This window comes from Salmo trutta, chromosome 16 (assembly GCF_901001165.1).
Source record: "Salmo trutta chromosome 16, fSalTru1.1, whole genome shotgun sequence".
Taxonomy (NCBI): Eukaryota; Metazoa; Chordata; class Actinopteri; order Salmoniformes; family Salmonidae; genus Salmo; species Salmo trutta.
The window spans coordinates 54,245,028-54,255,311 of record NC_042972.1 but is presented as its reverse complement, the minus strand read 5'-3'; positions in this window follow the sequence as shown (position 1 = coordinate 54,255,311).

The window sequence follows — 10,284 nt, the reverse complement described above, 5'->3', positions numbered from 1 at the left end:
AGAAGGATGAGAGCAGAGGAGAGAGAGTTAGCTTTAGCAGTGCGGAGAGCCTCCGTGACACAGAGAAGAGCAGTCTCAGTTGAATGCCCAGTCTTGAAACCTGACTGATTAGGATCAAGAAGGTAATTCTGAGAGAGATAGCAGGAGAGCTGGCCAAGGACGGCACGTTCAAGAGTTTTGGAGAGAAAAGAAAGAAGGGATACTGGTCTGTAGTTGTTGACATGGGAGGGATCGAGTGTAGGTTTTTTCAGAAGGGGTGCAACTCTCGCTCTCTTGAAGACGGAAGGGACGTAGCCAGTGGTCAAGGATGAGTTGATGAGCGAGGTGAGGTAGGGGAGAAGGTCTCCGGAAATGGTCTGGAGAAGAGAGGAGGGGATAGGGTCAAGTGGGCAGGTTGTTGGGCGGCCGGCCGTCACAAGACGTGAGATTTCATCTGGAGAGAGAGGGGAGAAAGAGGTCAAAGCACAGGGTAGGGCAGTGTGAGCAGGACCAGCGGTGTCGTTTGACTTAGCAAACGAGGATCGGATATCATCAACCTTCTTTTCAAAATGGTTGACGAAGTCATCCGCAGAGAGGGAGGAGGGGGGGGGGGGGGGGGAGGGGAGGAGGATTCAGGAGGGAGGAGAAGGTAGCAAAGAGCTTCCTAGGGTTAGAGGCAGATGCTTGGAATTTAGAGTGGTAGAAAGTGGCTTTAGCAGCAGAGACAGAAGAGGAGAATGTAGAGAGGAGGGAGTGAAAGGATGCCAGGTCCGCAGGGAGGCGAGTTTTCCTCCATTTCCGCTCGGCTGCCCGGAGCCCTGTTCTGTGAGCTCGCAGTGAGTCGTCTAGCCACGGAGCAGGAGGGGAGGACCGAGCCGGCCTGGAGGATAGGGGACAGAGAAAATCAAAGGATGCAGAAAGGGAGGAGAGGAGGGTTGAGGAGGCAGAATCAGGAGATAGGTTGGAGAAGGTTTGAGCAGAGGGAAGAGATGATAGGATGGAAGAGGAGAGAGTAGCGGGAGAGAGAGAGCGAAGGTTGGGACGGCGCAATACCATCCGAGTAGGGGCAGAGTGAGAAGTGTTGGATGAGAGCGAGAGGGAAAAGGATACAAGGTAGTGGTCGGAGACTTGGAGGGGAGTTGCAATGAGATTAGTGGAAGAACAGCATCTAGTAAAGATGAGGTCAAGCGTATTGCCTGCCTTGTGAGTAGGGGGGGAAAGTGAGAGGGTGAGGTCAAAAGAGGAGAGGAGTGGAAAGAAGGAGGCAGAGAGGAATGAGTCAAAGGTAGACGTGGGGAGGTTAAAGTCACCCAGAACTGTGAGAGGTGAGCCATCCTCAGGAAAGGAACTTATCAAGGCGTCAAGCTCATTGATGAACTCTCCAAGGGAACCTGGAGGGCGATAAATGATAAGGATGTTCAGCTTGAAAGGGCTGGTAACTGTGACAGCATGGAATTCAAATGAGGAGATAGACAGATGGGTCAGGGGAGAAAGAGAGAATGTCCACTTGGGAGAGATGAGGATTCCAGTGCCACCACCCCGCTGGCTCGATGCTCTAGGGGTATGCGAGAATACGTGGGCAGACAAGGAGAGAGCAGTAGGAGTAGCAGTGTTATCTGTGGTAATCCATGTTTCCGTCAGCGCCAGGAAGTCTAGGGACTGGAGGGTAGCATAGGCTGAGATGAACTCAGCCTTGTTGGCCGCAGACCGGCAGTTCCAGAGGCTGCCGGAGACCTGGAACTCCACGTGGGTCGTGCGCGCTGGGACCACCAGGTTAGAGTGGCAGCGGCCACGCGGTGTGACGCGTTTGTATGGCCTGTGCAGAGGGGAGAGAACAGGGATAGACAGACACATAGTTGACAAGCTACAGAAGTGTTGTTTCTTGTATTATTGTCTCGTGTCTTTAGAGAACTGTTTCACTTTGATATCCTTTTTCTTCTGTCCTGATTTTCTCTTTCTTTTCTTCTGTTAACTAGATATTCTTTGTTATTCTTCGTTAGCTAGCTAGCTTCTTCCAAAAGAGTCCCTAGCAACTGCTTAGCAACTGGTAAACAATTCAGCTAGCTAAGATAACTACAATTTTATGAAAAATAGTAACTTTTTTCAAAAGCCTATCTTCTTTGTTTGTTGCTTGTTTTTTCTCCTATTCAGTCTTGCAGTTTTCTTTTGATTTTTTCCGATGTACTTCACTCTAAAAACCATGTACATTTCAATATTTGTAGGAGCTCATTTTTCAGCAGCTGCTGCTCAATTTGGAATTAAATTCTTTTTAAATCAAATTCTCGAATTTGCCTTTCACTTTGACAATTCAATTGGCAGCAAAATGTGAAGACTGTTTAAGGGTTGTGTAGACTTTAACTAGCGACTAAGTACATTGGGTTAAAAGATCGCATGATCTTTCCTGAGGACTAGTGAAACAATCAGCATTCTCTCAGAAGTTTAGGCAGTGTTTCCCGAGATAGGTCTGAAACCACTGGCTGGGTCGTTGGTGTGACAGATTCCTTCAGGCTTCAGATCCTGGCAAGGAACACTGGTAGTTAAAAATAAAATAATTCCCCATAAACTCTGGTCTTCTCTGTGAAGCCACAGACACAAGCCAGATCTGGACCCCTGATCCATATTTACAAAACGTTTCTCTTGCCTCTTCTTTTAATTAAAAACGTTCATTTGTCCAGGGGGCGGCCAAATGTTTATTAACTGATCGTTGAGTCTGAGTTAATTAAACAGGGATGGTTTCCTGGACACAGATTGAGAATGAATCTAAGATGATCAATCTCCATTGAAAGAATTTGTTCAGGACTAGGTGTAATCTGTGTCTGGGAAACCAGCCCATGCAAAGTTTAACTGAGCTCAGCATAATTTGAGTGACCCTGTGACCGATAGGGTGAGTAACTCCCATGGAATGTAAAGTGCTTTGAGCAGTGGCAACCTATCATTCTGTTTTGAGCCCCAATCTACTGGCAAATGCTTTTCAATCCTTATCATATGAAGAGAAATTATCGGCCATAGGACGAACACTACAGAACAAGTTGAAAATCAAGTTTGGTACTAATCAGTGACTAACTGCAAGCATTGCAAAGCAATCACTATTTTGCTTCCCCTGCCTGCTATTCGGTGGAGGGTGTGTGGTCCATGTCTGGGTTTAAGGATTTAAAACCTCTTTCAGAAAGGGTTCTCTTTTCTAAGTATAAAAGGATAAACACCATGAGCCAGAAAAGGTTGAATCCAGCCACATTCAAAAACAACTGGGAAATCCCAGACTTCCGACTTAAGTGCGTTCAAGACAACTGGGAACTCGAGCTCCGAAAAACAAACTGGGAAAATAAGTTTTGAACGGTCATCCAACTCGAAATTCCAAGTCAGGAACACGGGCCTCTTTCTAGACGTCCGACATTCTGACTTGAAAATCACTGACGTCATGACCTTGTCTTCCCCCAGAGTTCCCAGTTGTCTTGAAAGCACCATAAATCCAGAGCATGCCAGACTTTGATGAAAAGTTTAATGACAGTTTGCCCAAAAGAACAACCACTAAACAACCACCTTCATGTTCAAGTGAGCACAAAAAAAGAAATTATATGCTGCTGCATAACTAAGGTTATATGCCACAATATGTATACTGTAGCTAATAAATTCATACTAAGTGTGTGTAGTAAGCTGTTAGTCTCACTTCAAGAATTTGACCCCTCTCCTCCTCAGAACTTAGCCTAATTTTTGAAATTGGTGGTGCACATGTAACCTGTTTTTGAGAAATGTCATCTAATATTTGAAGAGTTTGTCTACTTATATACCCCTGTTATTTATCCAACAGTTCTGAAATGGTGTACAGGGAAAATGCTGTAAGAACGTCCCATGTTCTGAATTCTGTCGTTTTCCATTTCAAATGTGCTGGACCAATAGGCATATCGACTCTCGCTCATTGTCTTAATCAAAATTACAGCTTGCCTCTTATCTGCTCATTGTTTCCTTATGTCATAGTTTGTACATCTCACTTGTTATATAGGTCCATCTTATTGATCATTTTAGGCAATGTTGGAATTATGTATTTCATTGTTTTCCTTACTTTGTGTATTATATTTAGCTTGTGCTTTTCTCCACAAAGGAGAGAATACTATATAACGTTAGGTCTGTAACCATGTTTTCCAGTGACAGTTGGGTTCATACGTCAGATCAGTGGTCATGGTTGATATGCATAAAAAAGTACATCATAATAATATAAATTATAATTCACTGATGTATTATGTAACTACATTTGTCTGGACAGCAAAAAATATATAAAAACTTTAAAGCCATTTCTCAATTTCCGTGTTTGCATAATTACTGCGCTTTGCGTTTGCAGTCAAAACACGGTGGACAACTTCATTTACTGCCGTTTGCCTTGGTTTTTGTAGTCACTGCGAATTACATACTCCATTTTCTCTTTAAAGCTACAATGTGTAACTTTGAGCGACCCGACCAATATGCGTTATAGATTTCTCATTGAAAGCAAGTCTAAGAAGCGGTAGCTGTTCTATGTGCGCTATTTCTTTGCTTCCTGTTCTTAAGTTCGGTTAAGCGTTTTTTTTACTTTCGGTTTTGTACACCAGCTTCAAAGCTGAAAATACAATATTTTTGGTTATGGAAAATACATTTCACGGATATTTAGATGGTAGCACGGTTCTCTACACGTCTACTTGTTTTTTTATTTAACAAAGGACATCAAGAACAACTAGTCATAACAGCAATGCCAGCTGTACATGTTTGAGTGCATGTCTGGCACTATTACGTGTGTGTGTCCGTGTATTTGAATTAGAGTGTGTGTATATGCATGTGTACAAACACCTGCACGGCGTCAGCCTCAGGCAAACGCTGTAAAAACACTGCCCCTCAGTGTCATTCAAACATAATAAAAAGTGTTTAAAAAACTTTTATCTTTGACCATCATTCTAACTCCACTCCCACATTCCAACCCTCAGCTTCCCTCAGTCCAGCCCACCTATCTCTGCTGGCCACCCTCAGATTTCTACGCAACATATACACATATATATATGTGGAGTTAGAATGATGGTCAAAGATAAGTGTTTTTTTTTTAAAAACATACTTTTTATTATGTTTGAATGACACTGAGGGGCAGTGTTTTTACAGCGTTTGCCTATGGCTGAAGCCGTGCAGGTGTTTGTACACACATACACACATCTTTCAACTATGCTGTGATATTTAAAGTACAATTTAAATCTAATCGAATCCACAGATAACGAGTTGAAGATATATAATTTTACATAGAGTATTAATAATTGACTGACCCAGTCTCCTAGCAGCACTATTTCTAGGGTCAGTTTTAGATCAATGTTCTGCATTTTCAGCCATTCCTGAACCTGAGACCAGAAACAGGCTACCTGAGGGCAATACCAAAATAAATGGTCTATTGATTCTGTATCCTCACAACAAAATCTGCAGAGCTTCGATGATTAGCTGAAAGTCTGGAATTTTAGCTGAAAGTCTTGAATCGTTTTATATATATCAACTACCAACTGGGCTCCCTGTGGCTCAGTTGGTAGAGCATGGTGTTTGTAATGGTGTTTGCAAAGCCAGGGTTGTGGGTTTGATTCCCATGGGGGGCCAGTACGAAAAAAATAAAAATGTGTGCATTCACTACTGTAAGTTGCTCTGGATACGAGCGTCTGCTAAATGACTAAAATGTAAATGTAAAATGTCATGGAATCAGTATATCAAAAATCTCTTAAACTATTTTGCAATCTGTATGGCACAGTTGTCAACATCCTGGTCCTCAAATGAAACTGGTATACTTTCCTATTTATGCCATTTTTATTCCTCCGCAAGTTTTGATCCTTTATATTGGGCAGACAGACCAGTTCCCTGCCTCCTCCATTTTTGGGGTAATGCTGTAATCAATTGGTTGTACTCCTGGATTGAGCAGACCTTCCATACAATTCTGATAACTCTACCATTCCAACTTACAATATACATTTAAGAACAAAACACCCTTTTCAAACATCTTTCCCATAAATACAGTATGTTAATCAACCAGCACATTTGAGTTCAGCCATAATATTTGTTCTATCTTTTCAGGGGGATGAAATTGAAGCCAGCTCTGTAACGCTGCATCATTTTCAATTAATTGAACCGTTTAGGGTTCAAGTAAAACCTTTGAATAAGTGAAGCTTTTAGAGAGATTTAGTGCTTTTATATTTAAATCATCTCAACCCACCCAATTCATATTCATTATATAGATATACATGCTTTATTTTGTCTGGTTTAGCGTCCCAGATAAAGCAAAATATTTGATTTGAAAAAAAAAAGAAATAGGAGTAGGCAGTGCCATAAGTGAGTAAACAGATGACTAAGGAGTTAATAGGGAAATCAGACCTTCCTGCTGAGTACCTGACAGACTACAATTTCTATAGTAGTTAAAACAATGGAGATTTTAATATATCAAAAAAGGCAAAATACACCTATACCGGTATGTCATCAAGCTCTGGGGTTTTTCCCAGACTGAAAGGATTTTATCGCCTCAAAGTTATTCCTCTGTAATTTGGCCTTCGCATTGTTCATTTTCCCTTTATATTATTTGGAAATAATTCTTTACCGTAATCTTCATTCAGTGGGAGAGGATGAGACAGAAAAGAGAACATCTGCCTAAAATATTTAGCTTTCTCTATTAAAATATCATTCGGAGAATCAGATGTTTTCAGTAACGAGTTTCTGCAAATTATTTTTGTTAGCGTTCCTGTATTGGAAATTCAGGAAGAATTGTGCATTTTTCACCATCCAGTTTGCTTTAATTTAGTAATAGATTACATTAGATCATTCTTAAATAAGTTCAAGTTATTTTTCCTGTAACTTATTTTGTATCTCTGTAGTATCGTTTTTATTGCTATCTACCTGTACTACTAGTTAATGCATTTCCCTTGTTAGACAGAAATTGCTTTTTTATTTCACCGGGTAGGGCAGTTGAGAACAAGTTCTCATTTACAACTGCGACCTGGCCAAGATAAAGCAAAGCAGTGTGACAAAAACAGAGTTACACATGGGATAAACAAATGTAGTCAATAACACAATAGAAAAATCTATGTACAGTGTGTGCAAATGTAGAAAGATTAGGGAGGCATGGCAATAAATAGGCCATAGAGGTGAAATAATTACAATTTAGCTATTAAACACTAGGGTGATAGATGTGCATGTAGAGATACTGGGGTGTAAGAGAGCAAAAAAAAATAAAAAAATCTATATGGGGATGAGGTAGTTGGGTGTGCTATTTACAGATGGGCTGTGCACAGGTACAGTGATTGGTAAAGTGCTCTTACAGTGGATGCTTAAATTTGGGAGTGAGATATGAGTCTCCAGCTTCAGTGATTATTGCAATTTGTTCTAGTCATTGGCAACAGAGAACTGGAAGGAAAGGCGGCAAAAGCAGGTGTTGGCTTTGGTGATGACCAGTGAAATATACTTGCTGGAGTGTGTGCTACGGGTGGGTGTTGCTATGGTGACCAGTGAGCTGAGATAACATTTTAGTAATTTAGCAGACGCTCTTATCCAGAGCGACTTACAGTAGTTAATGCATACATTTCATTTCATGCATTTTTTTGTACTGGCCCCCCGTGGGAATCGAACCCACAACCCTGGCGTTGCACACACCATGCTGGCGCTGCAAACACCATGCTCTACCAACTGAGCCACAGGGAAAGCTAGATAAGGCGGGGCTTTACCTAGCAAAGACTTATAGATGACCTGGACCCAGTGGGTTTGGCAACGAATATGTAGCGAGGGTCAGCCAACGAGCGCATACAGGTCGCAGTGGTGGGTAGTATATGGGGCGTTAGTGACAAAACAGATGGCACTGTGATACACTAAGCAAACTATGTAGTTGGCAATTTTGTAAATGACAACACCGAAGTCAAGGATCTGTAGGATAGTCAGTTTTAGGAGGATATGTTTGGCAGCATGAGTGAAGGAGGCTTTGTTGTGAAATAGGAAGCCGATTCTGGATTTAATTTGGGATTGGAGATGCTTAATGTGAGTCTGGAAGGAGAGTTTACAGTCTAACCAGACACCTAGGTATTTATAGTTGTCCACATATTCTAAGTCAGAACCGTCCAGAATAGTGATGCTAGTCAGGGGGGGTAGCAATCGGTGGAAGAGCAAGCATTTAGTTTGACTAGCATTTAAAAGCAGTTGGAGGCCACGGAAGGAGTGTTGAATGGCATTGAAGCTTGTTTGGAGGTTTGTTAACACAGTGTCCGAAGGGCCAGATGTATACAGAATGGTGTCGTCTGCGTAGAGATGGAACAAAGAATCACCCGCTGCAAAAGCAACATCATTGATGTATACAGAGAAGAATGTTGGCCCGAGAATTGAACCCTGTGGCACCCCCAGAGGTTTGGACAACAGGCCCTCCGATTTGACACACTGAACTCTGTCTGAAAAGTAGTTGGTGAACCAGGCGAGGCAGTCATTTGAGAAACCAAGGCTATTAAGTCTGCCGATAAGAATGCGGTGATTGACAGAGTAGAAAACCTTGGCCAGGTCAATGAAGACGGCTGCACAGTATTGTCTTTTATCGATGGCGGTTAAGATATCGTTTAGGACCTTGAGCGTGGCTGAGGTGCACCCATGACTAGCTCTGAAACCAGATTGCATGGAGAAGGTATGGTGGGATTCGAGATGGTCGGTGATCTATTTATTAACTTGGCATTCGAAGATTTTAGAAAAGGTAGGGCAGGATGGATATACGTCTGTAACAGTTTGGGTCTAGAGTGTCTCCCCTTTGAAGGTGGGGATGACCGCAGCAGCTTTCCAATCTTTGGGGATCTCCGACGATATAAAAGAGAGGTTGAACAGGCTAGTAATATGGGTTGCAACAATTTCGGCGGATAATTTTAGAAAGAGGGTCCAGATTATCTAGCCCAGCTGCTTTGTAGGGATCCAGATTTTGCAGCTCTTTCAGAACATCAGCTGTCTGGATTTAGGTGAAGGAGAAGCGGGGGGGGGGGGGGGGACTTAGGCAAGTTTCTGCCGGGGGCACAGAGCTGTTGGCTGGGGTAGAGGTAGGCAGGTGGAAAGCAAGGCCAGCCGTAGAAAAAATGCTTGTTGAAATGATCGATTATCGTAGATTTATCGGTGGTGACAGTGTTTCCTAGCCTCAGTGCAGTGGGCAGCTGGGAGGAGGTGCTCTTATTCTCCATGGACTTTAGTGTCCCAAAACTTTTTGTTGGTGTTGGTTCCCGACTTCCCAGGAAAAGTTGCTTATCGCGGGGGCTATGCGATGCTAATGCAGTACGCCACAGGATGTTTTTGTGCTGGTCAAGGGCAGTCAAGTCTGGAGTGAACCAAGGGCTATATCCGTTCTTAGTTTTACATTTTTTGAATAGGGCATGCTTATTTAAGATGGAGGAGAGCACTTTTGAAGAGCAACCAGGCATCCTCTGATGGGATGAGGTCAAATTCATTCCAGGATACCCGGGCCAGGTCGATTAGAAAGGCCTGCTTGCTGCATTGTTTTAGGGAGCGTTTGCCAGTGATGAGGGGTGGTCGTTTGACCGCGTACCCATTACGGACGCAACGCAGGCAGAGGCAGTGATCGCGGAAATCCTGGTTGAAGACAGTAGAAGTGTATTTACAGGGCAAGTTGGTCAGGATGATATCTATGAGGGTCCCCATGGTTACGGATTTAGGGTTGTAACTGGTAGGTTGTTTAATACATTTGTGAGATTGATGGCGTCTAGCTTAGATTGTAGGAGGGCTGGGGTGTTAAGCATATCTCAGTTTAGGTCACCTAACAGTACGAACTCTGAAGACTGATTGACCCCCCCCAATCTATTCACATATGGTGTCCAGGGCACAGCCGAGGGCGGTCAAAAACAATGCAATGGCGATACTTATTTCTGGAAAGGTGGATTTTTAAAAGTAGAAGCTCGAATTGTTTGGGCACAGACCTGGATATTATGACATAATTCTGCAGGCTCTCTCTGAAGTAGGTTGCAACTCTGCCCCCTTTGGCAGTTCTACCTTGTCGGAAAATGTTCTAGTTGGGGATGGAAATTTCGGTGGCCTTCCTAAGGATTCAGACACGGCTAGGACATCAGGGTTGGCGGAGTGTGCTACAGCAGTATATAAAACAAACTTAGGGAGGAGGCTATTGATGTTAACATGCATGAAACCAAGTCTTTTACAATTACAGAAGTCAACAAATGAGAGTGCCTGGGGCCTGGGAATAGGTGTGGTGCTGGGGGCTACAGGGCCTGGGTTAATCTCTACATCACCAGAGGAGAAGTAGGATAAGAGTATGGCTAAAGGCTATAAGAACTGGTT